Here is a 23,852-nt window from a genome sequence, read left to right on the forward strand (position 1 = left end):
ATTAACTTGGAGTCCTATATTTTATCTGGCAACCCTATTATGTAGAACAAGGGGACATAAAGCATCAGAAGACAAATTTTCCTTTTCTTTCAATAATTTAAAGTCATAGTTTAAAAGAGACAGAAACACAAACACATGAACCATTTTAAGGTAATATTGCTCACTGAAGTGGGTTGATGTGACTCACAAAAGTTTTCTTTCCCTACCTCCCATTTTCTTTTCGTTACAGATGCATTTTACAAATCTGGTACATATGCCTCCTTAGTGAAAAGTAGGACAATGACTATCTTCCATTGTCTGCTTTGTTGATTAAAAAAATATGAAGAGATTCAAAAGATGTTTAAAATAGTCTGTCAGAATTTCCCTGCAGTTTAAAAAGATCAGAGATTACTCTGAAAGAATAATGGGCATAAAATTCAGAAAGGCAGAGAGGGATTGTCTCCAAAGCCAGATTCAGCAGCTATCAGGCAGCATGTGCTCTGAATGGAGGAATTTAGGGGCCAATATACATATATCTAACACAATTGAAAGATTTCCTGGAGAAGGTGTGCTAATCAGAACTTTAAACAAATTCCATGATGCAAAAAAAAGGTCTTTATATCATATCTTATGAAAATGCCCCTGTTCATGTTCTAAAATTAGTGACAGGTGGACTGGTGTTTATCTGCGTGTATCTGATAAAATTTAGACCGTTTGTCTATATAGGTTCATGTGAACACTGGTGCACAGATTTGCAGTCAGCCAGGAGAGATTGTGCATTATTCTCAAGACAAAGACATAGCTCTCATTCCATTAATAGAAACTGCTGCACAATGAGGGACAAACATATTTCAGAGTGGGGGAAATCTGAAAGTTTTAGAAGAATGTTAGTTTTAACTCCTGAGAAGTATGAAACAGGTAGTAATGAATAGGTAATGGAAAAAGTATAATTTGGAGCAGCATTTAAAATACTCATTATAAAGGCACAAATAATAAAAACTGGCATTTTGCATAGTGCATGAAAGTTTTAAATCACTCTATTTAAAATGTTAACACTTCGGTAAATTATCTGCACCAATTAGGATATGTTATGCATCAGTAACTCCAAAACACAGTTACTTAATAGAGAAAAGGATTATTTCTCACTCTTGTCTAATGTGGGGTTTTCAGATATTCTTCTCATCACAGTTACTCGGGTATCTAGACTGATAGTGCAGCCACCATCATGATTATGGTCAGTGGCCATGCAAAAACAAAAAGAGTTCTGGATATTCTAGCACTGCTAATTCTATGCTTGCTTACAGTCAATCATTTCTCTTCAAATTTATTGGCCAGAACTAGTATCAAAGCCCAGTGAAATCACAAGGAGGCAAGACAGCATAAACTCACCATGATTCTAGAACTTGGAAAGTTTAAAATATTTTGCTAACAGTAATAAGAGCATTTATAGTAACCATTATTATTTCCTTTATTTTAATATCAACAAATGCCAAATAGTTTAGGTGATAAGCTCAGAAGTGCATTCTACAACAGGTGGAGCTAACCGATGAAACCAGTGAGAACCATGAGTGGTCTGCATTGGATTTAAGACCACAGCTACATATTTAAGGAGATGTGTAGCATGTAACATTAAAGTGACTAAAAATTGGCAAAACTGAGTCCTGTTTGTCAAAAACACATTTTACGATCATGTTATGCCAGCAACTATCTGCAGCTTGAACGAAACAGCAGTGAACACAACAGACACAGCCACTGCCCCGTGGGATTTAGTCTAGCAATGCTAAAATATTGCTCTCAATCACTGACAAATAGGTTGTAAAGACAGAATCTATAGAATCTAAGTAATATATCTGCAAAAAGAATTCTCAAAAGTGGAAAAAAGTGTAAATGAAGCATGCTAGTATCTTGGCAACATCAAAAGAATGAAGCAACCTGAATCTAAGAATAGAAAAGACAGAGTGAAAATAAAATAATTTCTTGAGTATTTTTTCATCTAAACATTAGCACGAATGATATTTAAATATGTTTAAGTGATTCACTGTGTCTCCGTTGTAAAAAGCAACACTTATTGAGTCAGTAAAATTCAATTCTGTACATCACTTCTGGACAGAAGGTTGTTTTGTGTAAGCTTGCTCCCCAATTAAAAGCAGTTGTTGAAAAATAAAACATGAGCACGTGGAAGTGAATACATTTGTGGATACATGGTTGAATATTTTCTGATTTCTAATATCTAGCATCTAATTATCACAGTGTTCTAGATCCCCAATTTCATTGATAAAATCAATATGGTTAACGATTCTCTTAGAAATCAATTTTACTCCAGCCGAAGAAGGTGTCCCATATGTAATCCAATTTTACAATTTTACAAGTGCAGAAACAGATTCCAACTAAACAAATTTCCCTTGAGAACAATAGCACCTTTTTGGGGTTTAGTCATTGCTGCATCTTCATAGTAATTATTTTATAAATTAATTTAAAATTCTAAAAATTCAATAAGAAGAATAAGAAATTAATTCCAACTCTTTGTGTAATTTTTTTAAAAAAGAATTCATTTGCTTATCGAAAAGAGTGACCAGTGAATACCAAACAGAACTCTTATATATGGGGAAAAAGTAGCTTTGAAAATGGAGATCTAAAAATAAAAAGCTCTTTAATGTACAGTTTTGCTCACTACCTTGGCCTGATTCTGAAGCATAGCTAATGCATTCAGGCAACAATACCACAGTTACAAAGAGTGTAACTTAAAGAGGGGGGCACTGCTTTTTAGGAGACAAGTCCTTGGAGATACTCCAAGAATAATAATGAATCCAATTGTCCATACTGGGTAAATCAGATGCTAATAGCAAAAATCATTCTTCTCTCTCATCCAGATTTTCACAAAATAAATACCTTATATTTCTCAAATTATGAAAAGAAAATAATAAAATTATTTTGGAAGTGTGTGTCCATTAAAATAAAAAAGAACTCTTAAGTATAGTCAATTTTTCCTGAAAAAATAATAAAGAGCATATGTTTTATAAACCAGCTGTATATAATAAATCATCATTCATCATTCATCAAATACAGAAGCAAAAAGAGAAATATATTTGAAAGAAAAATAAAGAGAAAGAAGAAGCACCTTATGAAGAAGATGTTGAACAGGAAGGAAGGAAGAGAAAGTATGAGAAACAGAGGGAAAACTGCTGGTCAGGAGCTGGGGCCAAAGATCTCTCTCTCTTCCTGCCTAAGAATGTCTGATCTCCAAAAGTTTGTTTTGAGAGCTATAGAGGATGTTTAGTATAGTAAGAGAATTCTTTTTAAAGGCTGTGCGCTGTCATTTTATTCAATCAAGGTTAATGCTTATAAATCAAATAGAATTTGGGTGATGTCAAGATTCAGGGCCAAGTTTTCAAGAACTCTAGTTTTGTGACAGTGAAATTTATTGAGATATAAATTCATTGCTTGTTTCTACTACTATAAAATAATCAGAAATAACAACCTTTATGCTCCCCAGAAACTTTGGGAGAAAAAGTTTTTATTCTGTTTAAAACACCCTAACCTCTTTTGCCTTCTTTTCTATGATTCAACAAAGAGGTGTAGGGTATATGTTTCTTAAAATTAAAGGAAGTTGTGAGAAGATAATTTATCTTCTTGTGCATTTTGAAAGGGAAAGGCAAAAAAAGATTATGTTTGAAGTTTATTAGAAAGAGAAAGGAATGGGATTGACTTGGAGACAGACTAAGAATCAATATCCTTTAAGGCTGGATAATGTGCTAAAAAGTGTCCATCCCACAAATGGTAGAGTTTCATGACAGATTCCTCATTATAGATTCAGAAAGATGATAAAAGCTTCGGAGGCAATATTAAATGATTCCATAGAATAACTGGATCTTAGAAACATATCCTCACAGCCATAAAAATACACAATATAGTAGATGTGTGTATTAGTCTGTTCTCACACTGCTACAAAGAACTACCTGAGACTGGGCAATTTATGAAGAAAAGAGGTTTAATTGACTCACAGTTCTGTAGGTTGTATAGGAAGCATAGCTGTGGAGGCTTTGGGAAACTTACAATCACGGCAGAAGGGTGAAAGGGAAGCAAGCACCTTCTTCACAAGGCAGAGCAGGAGAAAGAGAGTAAAGGGGGAAGTGCTACAAACTTAAAAAATGAAAAGCAGATCTCATGAGAACTCACTCACTATCATGAGAACAGTAAGGGGGTAGTCTGCCCCCATGATTCAATCACTTCTTACCAGGTCCTCCTCTGATACATGAGAATTACAATTCAACATGAGATTTAAATGGAGACACAGAGCCAAACCATATCATTCTGCCCAGCCCCTCCCAAACCTCATGTCCTTTTCATATTTCAAAAATGCAATCATGCCTTCTCAACACTCCCCCAAAGTCTTAACTCATTCCAGCAGTAACTCAAAAGTCCAAGTCCAAAGTCTCATGTGAGACACGTCCCTTTTTCCTATCAGCCTATAAAAATCAAGCCAACTTAGTTACTTCTAAGATACAATCAGGTTATAGGCATTGGATAAATGATCCCATTCCCAATGGAATAAATTGGCCAAAACAAAGGGGCTACAGGCCCCATGCAAGTCTGAAACCCAGCAGGGGAGTCATTAAACCTTAAAGCTCCAAAATATTCTTCTTTGACTCCATGTCTCACATCCATGCCACACTGACACAAGAGGTGGACTTTCAAGAACTTGAACAGCTCCACTCCTGTTGCTCTGCAGGTTACAGCTCCTGCAGTTGCTTTCACAGGCTGGTGTTGAATGCCTATGGCTTTTCCAGGTGCACGGTGCAAGCTGTCAGTGATCTACCACTGTGGGGTCTGGAGGATGGTGGCCCTCTTCTCACAGGTCCACTAGGCAGTGCCCCAGTGGGGACTCTGTGTGGGGGCTCCAACCCTACATTTCCCCCCATCACTGCCCTAGTGGAGGGCCTTCTTGATGCTCCACCCCTGTAGCCAACTTCTGCCTGGACATCTAGGCATTTCCATACATCCTCTGAAGTCTAGGTGTAGGCTCCCAAACCTCAACCCTTGCCATCTTCTTACCCACAGGCTCAACACCACATGGAAGCCACAAAGGCTTGGAGCTTCACAACCTTCTAAAGGAATGGCCCAAGCTGTACCACGGCCTCTTTTAGCCATGGCTGGAGTTGGAATGGCTAGGATGAAGGGTGTCCTGTCCTGAGGCTGCACAGATCAGTGAGGCACTGGTCCTGGCCCACAAAACCACATTTCCCCCAAGGCCTCCAGGACTATGATGGTGGAGGGCTGCCACAAAGATCTCTGAAATGCCCTGGAGGCATTTTCCCCATTGTCTTAACTATTAACATTTGACTCCATTTTACTTATGCAAATTTCTGAAGCCTTGGATTTCTCCCCAGAAAATGGGTTTTTCTTTTCCACCATGTGATTGAGCTACAAATTTTCCAAACTTTTATGCTCTGCTCTCTTTTTAAATATAAGTTCTATTTTCAGATCATTGCTTTGTTTATGTGATGACCATAGGCTTTTACAAATAGCCAGGCCACATCTTGAATGGTTTGCTGGTTAGAAATTTCTTCTGCCAGATACCCTAAACCACCTCTCTCAAGTTGAAAGTTCTACAGATCTCCAAGATCATGGGCACAATGTTGCCAGTCTCTTTGCTAAAGCATAGCAAAAGTGACCTTCACTCCTGTCCCTGATAAGTTTCTCATCTCTTTATGAGACCAACTTAGCCTGGACTTCATTGTCCATGTCACTATCAGCATTTTGGTCAAAAAAAGCCAAAAAAAAAAGCCCAGTTGCTATATTCCATATACACATAGCACTCCAGGCTTTCCTTTGAGATGTTCATCAATGTTATAACTATTTGCTTCGTGTACACATCTCCTCATCAGATTGGAGTTCCAAGATTTAGGACTATGCTTGTTTTTATTCACCTCTAAATTTTCAGGATCCAGTGTGGTGCACGGCTTAAAGGTGACATATGTTAAAAGAGATATGAGACTAGCATGCCCAGTTTTTCATAGTACCTATGAGTATGTATGTCTCTAAAACTAAAACTAAGTTGTCCACCTGCTAAGATTATTCAACTCCTTATTCAACATCTACTTTCCCTTACTTCTAAAACTTGTTTCTGAAACCAGAAATTGGAATGAGCATTATTTCTGCTTAATTTCAGTTGAAGTTCTAAAGGCAGAAAACAATATATTAGGTGTTAGGCTACCAGTGAAGAACACAGAATATGCTAAGAATTATCAAACTCGTCTATCAACTTCAGAGGCCACTCTCTCCAGTCTATAAAGTGGTGGGAGTTAAGGATTCAAAAAGAGAATATCAACTTGGAAAAAGTTGTCAAAATTCTGTGCTTTCTAGTCTACCCTCACCTTCATCCCTGGAAGTCAGATATTTCCCCCTCATCTTAAACCAGGTGAATATAAATGCAAGGCATATGTATCTCCTGATGTTTAGGAAATATTAGGAGACTATCTAAATCTTTGCTTAAATCTTGCCTTATTGAGATAGTCACTGGATGTCAAATTTAAAACAGCAAACAACATATTCACTCCTACTATTCTCACTTACCTTTCACTGCTCTGTATTTCTCCATAGGACTTCTTAGTTCCTTATATATTATAAGTTTACAGATTATTTCAGTTCTTGGTTGCTTCATTAATAGCATATACATTCTGCAGGGTCAGAGTTTTATCTTTTTTGTTTACTGTTATAACCTCAGAATCTAAAATATTGACATATACACAAAGGATGTTCAATTATAATTTGTTGAATAAATGAAAGAATATTAAAGGCAATATTTTTGAGCTGTAACTGTCTACTAGGAAAAAAGAATGCAAAAGCTATACTGGAGAATAAATTTCACATTTGCTGATGGTGGGACAAAGATGAATGAGTTTCTTTATGTATTAAATGTACCCATAAGAGAGGATCAGTGCCACCTGAAAGTGAAAATTTCATTATGCATTAATGGGCAGAAAGCCACAAATGAGGGAAAGTCATATATAGCCTGCAAGAACAGAGATGTGGTTGACATCAAGGAAGCAGAATCTTGCAGTCCCTACAACACACTAGAGAAAGGCAGCAATTACATATCTGTCATCCAGAGGACCTTGGTGCCAGATGACACTGTTCTAACCATGTAAACCCAGGCCGTATTCCCTTACTATTATTTAACAGAATAGCAGCAATTAACAAATAGCAGCAATAAATAGAGATGGTAGAGCAAAGCAAGAAGAAATCTGTCATGGATCTCCCTGTTCTATCACAAGCCTTCAAACTTAGATTCCATTTCTAGAAGAAGTCTAATTTTGCTAAGAATTATGAGTTTTAGTGACTGTCATTGGCTAGATATTATGTGATTACTAGTTGAGAAGTGGATATATTTTATAGTAAAATTAGGTAATTTTTTTTTGCCATGTAAGAACCATCTATCCAGGGACAGGGAAGTCCTGAAAAATTAGAATAAATAAAACAAGAAGCAATTTTAGAAGAAATTGTGATTGAGAATTTTCAAGAATTGATACAGGATATGAATTCACAGATTTAGAATGTCAAGCAGAATAAATTTTAAAAACTGCAGTCTAGATCAATTCACAGTGAAACTACAAAACATTAAAAACAAAGAAGTAACATGTTATTGCCAAAGAAGCAGCAAATCAACATACAATAGAATAAAGTCTTCTGATAGAGACATGTATTTTCCAAATCCTGATGGGACACTAAAAATCACTGAGAAGATGGAACCACTCGATAAAATTGTGTTGGGACACTTGGTTTTCCATATAGGAAAAAAAGAAAAAGGAAAAGAAAATTGAATTATTTCCTGACATCATATACAAAAATTAATGCTAGATAATCAAAGTGCTTAAAAGTATGTACAAGTATTTAAATCCTTACAGAAAATAATAAAATAATATAAAAGAATAGTATCCTTTGTAGTAAGAGGTAATTTCTAAATTAAAATTACAAAAATCTAGTAGTACAATTTTACAAAGTAGATCAATTTGATCACTTGAAAATTATAAACTCTGTCACCTCTAAAACATGATAAAAAAGCAGAAAGACAAGCTACACATTGGAAAAGTTATTTTACAGGAAACTAATAAACAGAATAGTCTAAAAGGAATCCTACAAATCAGTCTGAAAAAAAAGACAAAAAATTCAATAGAAAAAAATGTGCAAAAGATATAAACACAAAGAGAAAAATCCAAATGATAAATAATCATAAAATAGGTTGTCCAAACTTATCTGAATCAGAGGAATAAAAAAATGAGATACCATTTTATAGCCACTGCATTTCCAAATATAAAGTGTGATAACACAAAATGTTAAAAATGGTGTGGATCAATTAAAATTCATATGCACTAAATTTGATAGTATCTTGGAAGGTTGAATATTTTATCATGATGTGACCCAGAAATTTCCCTTATAGATAAACACCTTAAATAGGATCTTGGTCATGTGTACTAGGATATTTAGTTTAGTACTGCTCCTTGCAGTATTATATAACTAGAAATAGCCTATGGGTCCATAAACAGGAGAGTGGCTAAAGAAATGTTAGTATATTTGCACAACAGGATCAAATTTGTTAGTAGAAGTGACGGTTCTGGGACTACATGCGAAAATATTTGTTGATCTCAAAACTGTTGAATTAAAAAACACTTCAGAAGACTATACACACTTGCATACATATATTACATATGTGTATATATATGCCATATACATGTGGATAAATGTATACCATCTTCAAAGAAAACTAAAAATATAATGTTTAGGACATCTGCATATATGATCAAAACATTTAAAAATGAAGTAAGAAATGCAAAACAAAATTAAGATAGTGGATATCACTGAGAAGTGAGCCAGTGAGATGTGGTAAGTGAAAATATGTAACGAAATGAAAGGTTTGGTAGTATTTTAGTTCTTGGTTTTGTTGGTGGGTTTTAATATGTTCATAATGTACACATATCATCTACTTTTTGTAAGACTCAGTTACTAAATTGAAGAAAGCCTTAAAATCACTTACAACAGATTGAACTAAGATTTATGAGAGAGGAAAACACAAAGTGCCAGGCTAGCAACTCTAAGAGGGGACCCAAAGGAATCCTAAATGTTTACTGGAAGAGTGAAGAGTGGGTACTTAGGCTAATTCTCCACCAACGGGAGCACGGTTGTTTGCTGGAAAGAAGACATGGGTTGTGGTGATATTCCAGGAAGAAGCAATAACATGCACTAAGAAGAGGGGGTGAAGGAAAGCAAAAACTGTTCTCTAAATTCCTGCTAGTTTGTGTGTGGCTGGAGAACGTAAGGCAGGAGTTTAGAGAACTAAGGGTAAAGAGGCAGCGAGCTCCAGATCTTAAAGGGAGTCCTTTATCATGCTTTAACTTCTTATCAAGAGAAATTCATTTAACATATGCAAACAAGGCAATGGCAACCACAAAGTCACATGTGAAGCCAGCAAAGCTGTAACATTAGAATAAATAATCCAGAAATAACGCTCTTTCAACATCAGTATTAGAGGAAAGCAGCAGGATAAATGTCTACTAGTCCTAGCGACAAGACTGAAAAAGCGAGAGCATGTGAAAGGTTAAGCATCCCGATAATGTAGAATTCCTGTACCTCAGCTGAACAAGCTATTGACCTCAGCTTATTATGAAAGATCTAGTGAGAAAGTAGATTTTAGGTCAGTGGGTAGTGACCCAATTATTTAAGCACAGCAACCATAAAACCAGTTAGGCTGTCACTGCCTTTCAGAAAGAAAGCTCAGCACTTTGGTTCAAAAAAAAAAAAAAAGCAAAGAAAGAAAAGGTCTCCCCACGTGCCCTGGCACATGAAAGATAAATGGAAAATGGGGCAGCAAAAATGGACTCAAACCATGCTTCAATTTACAACACTTTGAAAATATGTATAAGGGTCTCACTCTTACGAACAATTGACTTGCGAACCAGGCTCACCAGCCGTAATACTTGGTGATGGTTACTCCTTAAAAATAAAAAAGTTGTTCAACAAACCAAATGCGAATGTGGGCATATAGAACATAGGCTTTCATGCAGCACATAATATTCTATCTGCATAAAATTACCTGTGAGATCGACCTTGAGGTTCTTCAGAAAAAAGCTAATTTTTCAAAATTGATTGTGGAGTATGCCTTTAATGAGTATCTTTTCTCTGATTTCTTTTTGATATCTTCTCTTTTCTAATCTATGATTCAAAACTGATACAAAATATTGGAATTGTCACATTTTAACTATTTACCAACCAGATTTCCGTCTAGTAAACATACGATCTACTCCTAGATGTCATTCTCACAATTTATATTAGGATATAAACAAACAACTCCATGCCAAATAAACAACTTATTTGTTTATTTATTTTTGAGACAGAGTTTCACTCTTGTTGCCCAGGCTGAAGTCCAATGGTGCAACCTCAGCTCACTCCAACCTCTGCTTTCCCAGTTCAAGTGATTTTCCTGCCTCCCAAGTAGCTGGGATTACAGGTATGCACCACCACACCCAGCTGATTTTTTGTATTTAGTACAGATGGGGTTTCAGGATGTTGGTCAGGCTGGTCTCGGACTCCTGACCTCAGGTGATCCACCTGCCTCGGCCTCACAAAGTGCTGGAATTACAGTTGTGACCTACTGCACCCGGTCCAGAAACATCTTATTAACATTAGTCAGAATATTTGGGATGTATTGGGCAGGAAGACAGAAACCATACTAGTTATCTTAACAAACAGAATGCCCTATAGCAAATTGGTTACATGGATATCGAAAGCAAAACCAGAACTTTGAATGAGCACAGAGATAGTCAAGATAGCAAACTTTCTAGCACTGAGGTTAATTAGAAGGGTAGAGTTTGGAGTTGTTAGAACTTAGAAGGTAAGGGGAAAGGCCTCAGGAAGCTGGGACTCAGATCTCTGAGCAAAAGGACAGTACAGTTTGTGCTGTTTCCTCTGAGGAGGCTCTGGGAGGCTGGTTCTGGGATTGGGAGAAGAAACTGGAAACTGGAACCAATTTCTACTGGTGTCAACTGGTAGTGCTGGATGAAAAGCACTGGCTAAAATAATTTTTTATAGCATCAGAAAATAAGCCAGGAAGAACCATCTCCTTCTGCACCCTACTGCTCTGCAGTCCCAGCTAGCACCCCTGCTGGCAAAAGCCAAGGAGTGAGCCTAAAAGAAAGAAATGTGCCGGGCCCTGTGGCTCACGCCTGTAATCCCAGTATTTTGGGAGGCCAAGGAGGGCAGATCATGAGGTCAAGAGATCAAGACCCTCCTGGCCAACATGGTGAAACCCTGTCTACTAAAAATATAAAAATTAGCTGGGCGTGGTGGCACATACCTGTAGTCCCAGCTACTTGGGAGGCTGAGGCAGGAGAATCGTTTGAACCTACGAGGCGGAGGTTGCAGTGAGCCAAGATCAAGCCACTGCACTCCAGTCTGGGTGACAGGGTGAGACTCCATCTCAAAAAAAAAAAGAAAAGAAAAGAAAAGAAAAGAAATGCAGTTTACAGTATCTCAGCCTCAGAGCCACAGAGTCGAGTATAGAGGGAAAGATTTACAGCTGAAAAGACAGCAGCTTTAAAACCAGAACAGGGGAATGAGTGAATCAATTATGAGGGCTTTCCTATCATCGGAGCTTGTAGTATAAACATCTGATCGGAACAGCCCTAGGTAGCTGTCCTATTCCTTCTCGTTGTTTACATTTGGGGCTTACTTCCATGTCTGATTTATAAGGAGAATATTGAGTACATAGGGTCTGATGACACAAGGAGGTGAAATTATTAAATTCTAAAGCCCTGACATTTGGTAATTTGGAGCCTGTCATGTAAGGAATGGTAAATGAATAAGCAAAGTCTGGCTTTAAAACCATGACTCATTAAATATAATAATGCCAGGGAAATCTAAATTCTAATTTAATAAAAATGTATATACAAATTAGCTGCTAGGGTGCTTCCTCTTGGTCAATCAATCAACAAGGAATATTTAATTGAGTTGGCAAATTATTGCTCAACACGTGCTAAAAGGACCATGAATAAGGTTAAATTATGAGTCCACTGTTGTTGGGTCATGTATCAGTAATTTCACGTGGTTCAGTTTTACTATGAATGATCAGCTTTGGATCAAATGCACACCTTACCTTAAAAAATGAAGTGGTTTTATGGTTTTATGGACATCTGAAGAAGCCTGAGTTGTGATTAACCATATAAAACATGTTTTTGCTAATAATTTTATCTTCTCCACTGGACAGATGTTGAATCATTAGATTTATTAAAAAGAAATTACCCTCGGAAGTCCCAAGTATAGTGGTTAAGAGCCCTGATTATGGAGTTATATAGATTTGACTAAATACCTTCTTTATGATTATCTAGCCATTGCACTTGAGCAAGTTATTTAACTTACAGGAGCCTCAGTTTCCTCATCCATAAAATGGAAAATCCATAAATGGATAAATCCATAAAATGGAAAAACCACTCTACCAGTCATGGTTAGTGTGGGAATTCAATAAAATATGGAGCATTTGAAATAATTAACAGAGCCTATCATATTGTAAACCACAGTAAATGGTACTCTCTTAATTTTGTGTGTTATTCTCTCTAAAAAGGAGACAAAATTAGCACCTATATCAGACTTGTCATCAGTATTCATTAACAAATGAATTAACATATGTTAAGTGCATAGAACAGTTTCTAATAAATAGTAAATGCTATATAATGATTTTTCCTGTTAAAATAATACTAATTATTAATATCATTAGAGGTATGGCTACTACTGATAATGATAATATTTATTATTATCTTTATTACTGTTACTATTTGGAACCTTTTCCCTCAATTTCAAATTGAAGTTTGTACCCAAATGAAAAAATATGTTACTGAGCTCTGTGTGTTCTTTACATCCAAACTAGATGTGTGTGTATGTGTAGAGAAAAAATGATGGTTCCAAGTTATTCCTTTGTGGCAGTATTTATATCTTATCCTATCTTTGACTTGACAAAACTTTGACTGCAAATACCACACTTAAAAAAGTCCATTTTTTATGGCTGCATAGTATTCCACGTTGTATATGTGCCACATTTTCTTAATCCAGTCTATCATGTTGGACATTTGGGTTGGTTCCAAGTCTTTGCTATTGTGAGTAGTGCTGCATATTGTGCACATGTACCCTAGAACTTAAAGCTATAATAAAAATATATATATATAGAAAAAGTCCATACTGTATATCACATTACTCTCAAAAGCAATTGGAATCAATAACACTATCAGTATAACATTGATTACTCTTCATTTATTTGGAGAAATAGAGTCATCATGCCCAATAGAAAATGATAAATTATATCATAATTACATAAATTTGGAGCTGGAAGTAATCTTAGAGATACAGTGAGGATTGAATTTAATGTTTGCAAATCTGGAAATTGAAGCTCAGAGAGATAAAATTAAGCATTATATTGACTCAGTTTCTGAAAGAACTCTAGAGGCAAAATATCTTTTGCATGTACCCATCAGACACTGCAAAATCTCCAGTAAAAGGCCATTTTGCTGGTTTGGGAATACTTTCTAAGGAATCTTATCAACTAGGAATGCAACACATTTTATTTATAAATAACTCCATTGAAAGAAATCCCCTTATACTGAACTGAGTGTCCTTTTAGCATTCCTGAAACGTCCTCTTGAAGATTTTTAATGCATTCTAGAACCAAGGTTAATGCTTTTTTTTTTTTTTTTTTTTTTTTTTTTTTTTTTTTTTTTTTTTTTTAATGAGAACTCTAGGCTTATCTACATTTAAAGAGGTAATTAGTAAAAGAGCTTGTCCTAAAAGTTGCTCTCTTGGAGATCAGTCTAGAGTATGTCCTATGGCACAATGATGCCTTAAATAATGATGTTGCTACAAATCAACCTTCTCCAATGTATCACTGCCACTTCATTTCTGTTCCATCTTTAGAAGTTTCAGTAGCAGTAGAAATTTTACAACTTTTGTGGATCGTCAAGATCTGTGGCTAATTCATTACCATCATTTTACTGATTGTGGATCTCCAAATTCACCTAAGGTTAGTTATCTTGCATATTTTTAAGTCAAAACAATTTTGGCCAGATTCTCTTATTCTATTCTCCTCCCATCCTAACACCCTTGAACAGATTTATGTTATCCCTTCAAACACAGAGTCATATTAATATACATCAGGTTTAATAAAAAGCTATTTTCAAAGCTATAAACTTAATTGATTGTGATATAATTATCAGTGCCATTAATATTTTCTATGCTTAATGTCATTGATTTTATTGCCACAAACTTAGTTTGCAATGAGACTAACACTGACAGCTATGAGTGTTTGTGTGCGCATGCATGCATGTGTGTATGTGTTTAACACATTGCTTTCTGTATCAATATATCAATGGATGTGGCAGGTTCTAATGAAAAGAAAAGAAAACATCTAGAAGAATTTCTACACTACCTTTATAACATTTTGTCTTCATCTATGAATATATTTTTGATGAAAAAATACAATGACAGCCTAAAAAATGCCCTGTGCATTTTTCACTAGAGGAAGAAGTCTGTGAATTGCAGAATGGATGTTCAACCACACAAAGACTCACAGGATTCATTCTTACTGCTTTTTTCCTGTGGATTGTAAGTTTATGAAGTATAGACTAGCATAGTACTTTCTCAGGTTTTTGTTAAAAAATTTAAATTTCACTTAAAAAGTGAAAGGTACAAATGTTCCTTTGTGTCTCAAATGTAGATCAACAACATTAAAAGCAATAGAAATGTATAATGGAGAAATAACTATGGAAAACTTTTTCCTTTTTAACTTAAAATTTACAGCTTGATCCCTAGGTACCTTAATGGGAAGCAACTTGGTTCAATGGAATTAACAGAGTCTGGTAAGTTACCCATTGGACAGAAACAGGCCTAATTAAAAGAGTTTGTCAATAAAACATTTAAAAATAGATTTAAAAAATTAAGAATAAGCAATTGATTTACTCTATTTTTTCAGAATAGAATAAAGAGGCACATTTCACTGTGGGGCTTCTGTGAGCTTTCTTGTTCCTGATTCTGTTGTGTGAAAGTAGAGATTTCTTCAAAGGGGATCATGGAGGCTTGGAAGGAGAGTAGAGCCCAAAGCCATAGGATATTTCAAGAAGTAGCTTCCTTGACGTTAAAGACAAAAGCCTAGATTAACTGACCTCAAAGTAGAAAAGACTTTTACAGATAATCATTTTAATAATATATGAACTTGTTTTTAGCTTTGAAATACACTCGTCTCTTAAATGAACACATACGGGCAAACAAAATGTTTCAGGTGAAAGCTGGAATTGTTCTTCATGAAATAAAAATAATGGAAGGCCAGAATTCTATCTTTTCAGCTTCCTCTACCATCTCCTAGGTGAAATTAAACTCTTTCCTGGGGCTTTTAGCAGGAAAAATTGAAAAACTGAAAATCCAGACCATTTTTTTATTTTTATAGTTAAAGAAACTGAAGCCCGATAAAGATTAAGTGACTTGGTCAAGGTCATATGGGTAGAGACTGAACGAGTACTTGAATCCTCATCTTTTACGGAAACAGCCAGGGGCCTTGTCTTTTACGGAAACAGTCAGGGGCATGTATACAATTCTGTTTCCCAACACCAGAATTTTGTGGAAAGTATTTATTCAGCTTAATTAGTTTATGACTTCTTGTGGGCTAGTTGGAAACTTTGGACCTTTGTTTTATCACTAAGACTTCCTATTGTCTTTTAGTCATTTTACCATTATATGTTGATTTCATTGAAAATTACAATTATGGTATAATCCCAACATAAGAAAAATGAAAGAAGCTTGGCTATTGAAATAGGGAATGTACAATGATTCAATTACATATTGAGGGCAAGTAGTATTATCCACAGTGTACTAGATGCAGTAAAAGATAAAAATGATTCTCCCCAAAGAAGTTACAGTATTTACAAGGAGATTAAAAGCAATTCTATGTGAGAGAGAGGGGGGAAAAAAGAAACATTATTGTTCAATTGAATTTTACTGAATGTCATTGTGATAGGATCTCATTGAAGAGAAGGCTGAATAAGACGAGGAAGGTTACATGTCCAATGTTATAGTTGAGATAAGCCTTGAGGATAAAATGGAAACTAAATAAAAGAAAATCAAATATATCATTTTCAGCTTGAAGTATAACATCTTAAAATGTGAGATGATAAATACAGAAATACTTCATTAACCAAATATAGAGTGTAACCTAGTGAGTGGCAATAACTCTTACAGCTTTAAGATATAGATTTCCAGGAAGGTGCCATGATTTTTCTACATTTTATTAATTTCTAATAATGCAGTATGTGTCCACTGATTCTCTTTAACAATTATGAACAATGTTAATTGGTAATCCTCCTATGTTGGATTAGTCCACCTGGCTAAAAATTCCTGTATCTGTCCTCCTTATCCACATTGATGTTTGAGGGCTGAAGAAACTACTTCACCAACTTTAAAACAAATTTAAAATTTATTTTTAGTTGGATTCTTCCAATGAAATGTAGAATTATTATGTTCAAGGTCACTTGTACTTGGCAAAAAAGCACAATATCCTGCTTTTAGAAAAGTGGCTTAAAAAATAGTTCTTTATAAAATTCTTAAAAGTTTTCTTGAAATTCAAATAGATTTTACAAAATAACAACTTAATGATTTCAGAATAAGTAAATGAGAAATTAGAAGATTAAATTTCCTTCAAAAACATGCCTTGGCAAATTAAAAGCCAAAGTGTTCAGGGGAAAAATATGTTTTAGGTCTTAAAAGACTCAAAGTATTGTTTTAATAAGTCAGGTAGTTTTGAATCCTGATTCAACAAGTTTTATCTATTTTTAATCTATTTAGAATTAGATTTTAAAATATCTCCTTTCTGCCTTACTTCAACCTTTGTCTAAGTACACATGTAGAATGGAATAATGATCACACAACTTCCTTTTTAAAAAAATTTTTAAGGTAATTTAGTCAATGTAGACAGGCAAAATGGACAATTCGGGACCACTTATTCCATACCAAAACATGCATTATTTTAATTGCCTACTCTAAACTGTTTAGCTGGTACTGATATTTATTTTTTAAATGCAGCAATTCTGAACATTTTTTCTGCAGATTTATTTAACAAACATGCATTTGTCCCACTTGTATTGTCACGAGAGAAAGCTCTAATGAAAACTTAAAGTTAAAAATCATAGTAAAGTCATCTGAATAGATGTTTTCCTCCGATAGTTGTCTTTTGTTGAGCACCACAAAGAAAGCATGTTGCCATGTTTCTTCTCTTCAAAAGATTTGCAAGTGGTATTGGCATTATAGTGTTCAATGATCAGAGAGTTTTCATTTCAACAAAACATGAATATCCCATTTTTGAAGGAAAAAAATAAAACTCTATACAAAAGAAAAAGGTTTCTGTACTAATTGTTCTTCTACACTTACTTAGACATTTCTTAATTACCTAAAAAATACTTTTTAGATGGACTGGATTAAGAAAATGTGGCACATATACACCATGGAATATTATGCAGCCATAAAAAATGATGAGTTCATGTCCTTTCTAGGGACATGGATGAAACTGGAAACCATCATTCTCAGTAAACTATCGCAAGGACAAAAAACCAAACACCGCATGTTCTCACTCATAAGTGGGAATTGAACAATGAGAACACACGGACACAGGAAGGGGAACATCACACTCCGGTGACTGTTGTGGGGTGGGGGGAGGGAGGAGGGACAGCATTAGGAGATATACCTAATGCTAAATGACGAGTTAATGGGTGCAGCACACCAACATGGCACATGGATACATATGTAACAAACCTGCACATTGTGCACATGTACCCTAAAAATTAAAATATAATAATAATAATAAAAAACTTTTTAAAGTTTACTTTTATAGACATTTGTTACAAAATTAGAACACACTAACTTTTAAGTTTACCTTACAAAGAACATAATGTCTTTTACAGTTTTATAAAGTTAAATTTACGAAGTAAAATCTCCATGCTTTTTTATTTCTTTTTTGTTGTATCTCTTCACAACATAAAGTACAATAATTACATTTTTATATTAATTAGTTTCCTAGAATATAAAGGTAAGAATATTTGAGGCTTTTTCTATTGGAGCTAAAATATTAATGTGAATATTTCACTAGGAAAAATATTTGAGATATTATAAAACATACAAAAATAAAGTGTAGAGATTAGGTTAAAAAAATCAATATATTTATTGAGAGATAAAAAATTTGTTTTACCAAAAAATTGGTAAAAGTCTCAATTCAGCGTATTCTTAGACATTCTCATCATGTATCCTAGGTTGAAACACACACAAAAAAAGCTTCTACAAGATAGAAGTTAAAATAAGATAGCTCACCTTTATGAGGGTGCACGTTTAGAGAGCTCACCATTGTACATCTGGCAAATATGATTAGGGGCTTTTATTTCAGCAATAGAAAACAATTACTATCAATTTTTAAACAACCATTTTATAAGAATTTAGAGTGTATAATACCTATTTGCATATACTACTGAGAATAGGGCAGGTTTTGGTCATTTAGATTTTCATGCCATGCCAGTTACTTTGTGATTTGTAACAAGGCTACCACCATGAATGACAAAGCACCTGCTACTGCCTATTCTCATTCCTATGAGAGTGCCTGTCTTTGCTGCTGCTAAAGATCACATTACATATAAGCTTCTGTATTTGAAAAGGCCAGTGGAAAGCAGTAAACTGAAAGGTCACAGCGGATGTGACTCAGAGAATGAAAATACTTCAGTTGTTGCTAATTAAGTTATCTCCTATCTTGTCAAATCTACATGCACTTTGAAAATTTGCATTTTACCGAATGAAAAGTCCCAGTCTGCTTTGAGCACATCTTTAGCATAGTTTCTGACTTAAAACTGAATTGTGGCTGGGCACGGTGGCTCATGCCTGTAATCCCACAGCTTTGGGAGGCCAAGGCGGGCGGATCACGAGGTCAGGAGATGGAGACCATCCCGGCTAACACAGTGAAACCCCTTCTCTACTAAATATATAAAAAAATTAGCTGGGTGTGATGGCGGGCACCTGTAGTCCCAGCTACTCGGGAGGCTGAGGCAGAAGAATGGCGTGAACCCAGGAGGCGCAGGTTGCAGTGAGCCGAGGTTGCGCCACTGCACTCCAGCCTGGGTGACAGACCGAGACAAAAACAAAAAACAAACAAACAAACAAAACTGAATTGTGCTTACTTTGGCATACAGAGGGCATGTCTGGTAAATTAGTAGTGCAGATCCTTCATGGTTCTTTAAGTGTGTGAGTCTAAGAAGTCACCTGGTAAGTTAGAGAATGATACTGGGAAAAATTGTGTTATTCTGGGTGCCTTCTCAACCTCTTAGCAAAGATTTATTTCTGATTCCTATATGAAAGGAAAGTTCATCTGAGAAATACTAAAAGAAATCAGCAAAAGAAATGTGTCACTGAAATCTCTATGGACCATTGGGAGCAACAGACTCAGAGACCTAAAACTCTTAACTAACAGAAATGTTGGAAATATTGCCCATAACTTTGAGTGGCATTGGCGTATTGGCATGAACATCAGTAAGTCTGAGAGTGAGAACAGGTATAGAAGAAAATAGTGGATTGCAAAGAAATACCTTCGAAGATTTCTAGAAATTTCTACGTGAAGCAGTTATTGTAGTTGTGTTTGGGGCAAGAGATATAGACGTTTGCATGTGAAACATAGAAATGTCTACTTGCAAACATATATAAATGTTTATTCATCTCAAGACACATATAAATGTTTATTCATCTTCAGACACATATAAATGTTTACTCATCTAAATGGTGCATATTCTTGTATTCCTAGAATGATTTTTAAAAATCTTAGAGGTGATTCAGGTCAGCTTCTTTCTATTGGAAACAAGGAAACTGAAATGAAGATAGGTCAAGCAACTTTTCAACTGTATCAAGTCCTCTTAGCCACTCAAAACTGCAGCTAGACTCTAACTCCCTTCTACCTCTGAGCTTGTTTCACTACATAGCATTGCTTTCAGTAGAAAATTCAACTCCACAAGTGTTTGTGAAACCCCTCCTGTGTGAAAAGCATTTAGCCTTGTACTTAAGTTACTCTTGTGAATTAAGTGGTACAATTTTGTAAGAAACATCAATTCAAGAACCTTGCATTGTCCTGGTGTACAGAATAGCTTTCTGTAGTACTCTGTTTACCTCTAACTATGAAATCAGCTTATCATGGTATTGAATTTTTTCCTATAAGTAACTGAAGCATGGTGAAAATCTGGAGATGAAGCACACAATGGGAAGCAGAAAGATGCAAAAATGTGTTCATACTTTAGCAGTAGGGAATACCAGTAACTGCAGGAAATGGCCATGTAAAATACATCATAGGATGGCAGCAGACATTGCATCGGGGTGTGAATTTGCTTTCCCTCTAAAATGTGAACTTTCATTTTCTTCATGCACTTGGTAAATAAGAAATGTCCTTAATGCTGTGATATAAGTTGTTCATTGTACCTTGGAAAACAGACGCTAAATATTTATAATAACACTAGTCTCTGATTTGCACTGGCAGATAGGTATTCAGTCCAGAGAAACACAACTCCACGGAAATGGCATGTAAGAACGTAATTTATTCATTTGCATTTTTCAGAGTTCCTTGTCATCTTGATATTTTTCATGAATATTTTTAATAGTTTTAACTATTGAAGTTTCTGTAATATTTAAAAGCAAAAATTTTGAATATAATTGTAGACTGGATGATGTACGCCTGTTAATTTTTAAATTAATTATCCCTGAACTTCTAAGTAATCTCATTGAGCTGTGATCATTTACTCTCTTGAATGATCAGCTAGTCTTTTAGTTTTAATTCATGACCTCTTCAGCAATGTTGTCATAGCTTTTAAGAAATTTAGCGCTCACTTTTCCTTGACTAACCTAACCCTTGTTTTCAATCCTATTTTTGCTCCATTGCCTTCACTATAGACATGAGAGACATGCCACATAGTTTTTGAAAGTAATACATAAACTAAAATCACCTTGGGGCTTTTTTTAAATTTAAATTTTTTATCTTTTGTGTGCACATACTAGGGGTATATATTCACGGGTTACATTAGATATTTTGATGCAGGCATGCAATGTGTAATAATCACATCGGGATAAATGGGGCATCCATCCCCTCAAGCATGTATCCTGTGTGTTTCAACCAATCTAACTGTATACTCTCTTAGTTATTTTAAAATGATAGTTAAATTCTCTTTGACTAGTAACCTTGCTGTGCTAGCAGATACTAGGTGTTATTCATTCTTTCTAACTACTTTTTTGTACCCTTTAACAACTTAGGGCTTTTGGAGTAAATTTACTGTTAATCTTTTTTGGGCATGAGAGTTTCAGGAAATAACTATAAAGTAAATCTGAGTCAAATAATTGTTGAAATGTGGCTAGTAACACAATTAAAGGTGATTTTCCCTTTTGCCAACTGATTAACAGGAAATTGACTTACCCTCACTTTTCGCAAAATAGCAAAATATAAACAATAACTTTCAGACATTGAACAATAGATGATATGCAACCAGGAGTGGTAAAAGAAGGAAAAACTATTAAAGTGAACCCAACAATTTTTCCAGTGTACTGTTCGATTTCTTTTATTTATTGATTTATTTTTTTGTGAGGCGGAGTCTCACTCTGTCACCCAGGCTGGAGTGCAGTGGCGCAATCTCAGCACACTGCAACCTCCGCCTCCTGGGTTCAAGCGATTCTCCTGCCTCAGCCTACCGAGTAGTTGGTACTACAGGTGCCCGCCACCACGCCAGCTAATATTTTTGTATTTTTAGTCAAGACTGGGTTTCGCCACGTTGGCCAGGCTGGTCTCAAACTCCTGACCTCAGGTGATCCACCCTCCTCGGCCTCTCAAAGTGCTTGGATTACAGGCATAAGTCACCGTGCCTGATCTCATTTTCTAGGTCAAACAGAATAGGAACCTAAACATAGCACCTTTGCTGAGTAGGGGAGACAAAGACCAAAAGAGCAGGGAGATCAAAGCAACTAGAATTTATGGAGTAAACTGTCAGGACTCTGAGCCGAAGCTCAGCCATTGTAACCCCTGTGACCTTATGCACATATATGTCCAGACGGCCTGCAGGAGCCAAGAAGTCTGTGGCAGCCGAAAAACCACAAAAGAAGTAAAACAGTTCCTGCCTTAACTGATTAACCAACATTACAACATTCCACCACTGTGACTTACCTTAACTGATCAATCGACCTTGTGACATTCTTCTTCTGGACAATAAGTCTTATTGTTACAGGTGGATCTTTGTTCTTAGAGCTCCCAGGATGGCGGCAGGACGCTCCGAAGATGGCGGCAAGCCTTTTGTTCTCTGACCTGGGGTTCTTGGCCTCGTGGATTCCTTGGAACCTTGGGCCATGAGGTGAGTGTTATAGCTCTATTCGAAGCTGTGGGTCATGGAAGAGAACCGTGGAACCCAGCAACTAGTGTTGAGCTCAGTTAGGATGAACCCAGGCACTTAGCCGCGCAGGAACAATGGCGAGACCCTAGCCCGATCGGGAGCAACAATGGGCGCCTCCCTGGATCAGAAACACAGCAGACACCCTGCCGGATCCAGAGGGGTGAAAGTCAGTGGCAGGTCTGCGATGGTGGCATTCAGCAGTGGTGGACGGCGAGCGAAAGCTCAGCTCGAGCCGGAACAAACACGGACCAGAAGGGCATGCAGTTGCAAGATTTAATAGAGTGAAAACAGAGCTCCCATACAATGGGAGGGGACCCAAAGGGGGTTGCCCACTCCCAGCTCTAATGTCTGGGGTTTATATCCCTATCATTGTCCCTCCCCCTGTGCTCTCAGGTGATAGATGATTTGACTATTTATTTACCTCCTGCTTTTAGCCTAATTGGTATTTTAGTGAGCCCTCTTTACTACCTGATTGGTCAGGTGTGAGCTGAGTTACAAGCCCCGTGTTTAAAGGTGGTGTGGTCACTTTCCCCAGTTAGGCTTAGGAATTCTTAGTCGACCTAGGAAATCCAGCTAGTCCTGTCTCTCATTATGATCTCCCCACCATGTACCTTGTAACCCCCTCCTCTGCTAACAATAGATAACCACATTTTACTGTAGTTTTCCATTACCTACCCAACTCCTACAAAGCAACCCCTTCTCCATCTCCCTTTGCTGACTCTCTTTTCATACTCAGCCTACTTGCACCCAAGTGAATAAACAGCCTTGTTGCTCACACAAAGCCTGTTTTGGTGGTCTCTTCACACGGACGCACTTGACATAAACTATCAGAGAAGAGAGTGTTGAACAGAGGGAGAGAAAAGGTGCTGTGTAGAAGGGAACTCTTCCAGGCTTTAGCTGAATATTGATCTGTGCATGCATGAGTCTAAACTAGCTGAGATTGGTGAAAGAACCATTGAAAAGCAGTTGGCAGAACAATTTCCAGAGTTCACACTGGGCTGGGAATAGCTTATGTTTTACTCAGTCAGAGTTGAAAGACTTCTTAAAACGTAGGGCATCATAAGCAACTTCATGTCAAACCAGAATGATATTTGATACTCATCTATGTAATTTTAACCTATTCCTAAAGGTAGAGCCTTGGAATGGTATACCTTCTGTAATTAAAAGTTTCTCTTGACTCATCTTGGAGAAGGTTTTCTATAAAAGGCTGAAAAATATTAAACTGACTCCAATTAATTTAAGCGTGTTCAGATCAAAGATCAACAAACAATATTTAAAGGAATATGGCAAAATTTAACATCCATCTCTGTAAAATACACAACATTTGGATCCAAAATTAGTCAGACATACAAAGAACCTAGAACATGCCACAAACATCCAGAACAACATCAACAGATCAAACAATGT

At 36.1% G+C, this 23,852-nt stretch overlaps 1 long non-coding RNA gene across 1 annotated transcript in view; it reads right to left on the reverse strand.

The window, feature by feature from the left end:
- The window catches only part of LOC134737440 (uncharacterized), a 90,606-nt gene extending 67,795 nt beyond the window's left edge, over window positions 1-22,811 (reverse strand). Inside the window, exon 1 of the long non-coding RNA XR_010122340.1 lies at window positions 22,223-22,811. This is a non-coding gene — a long non-coding RNA (uncharacterized lncRNA). The remainder of the gene's footprint in view (window positions 1-22,222) is intronic.
- Between the last annotated feature and the right edge of the window lie 1,041 nt (window positions 22,812-23,852).

The sequence above is a fragment of the Symphalangus syndactylus genome, chromosome 8, assembly GCF_028878055.3.
Source record: "Symphalangus syndactylus isolate Jambi chromosome 8, NHGRI_mSymSyn1-v2.1_pri, whole genome shotgun sequence".
Taxonomy (NCBI): Eukaryota; Metazoa; Chordata; class Mammalia; order Primates; family Hylobatidae; genus Symphalangus; species Symphalangus syndactylus.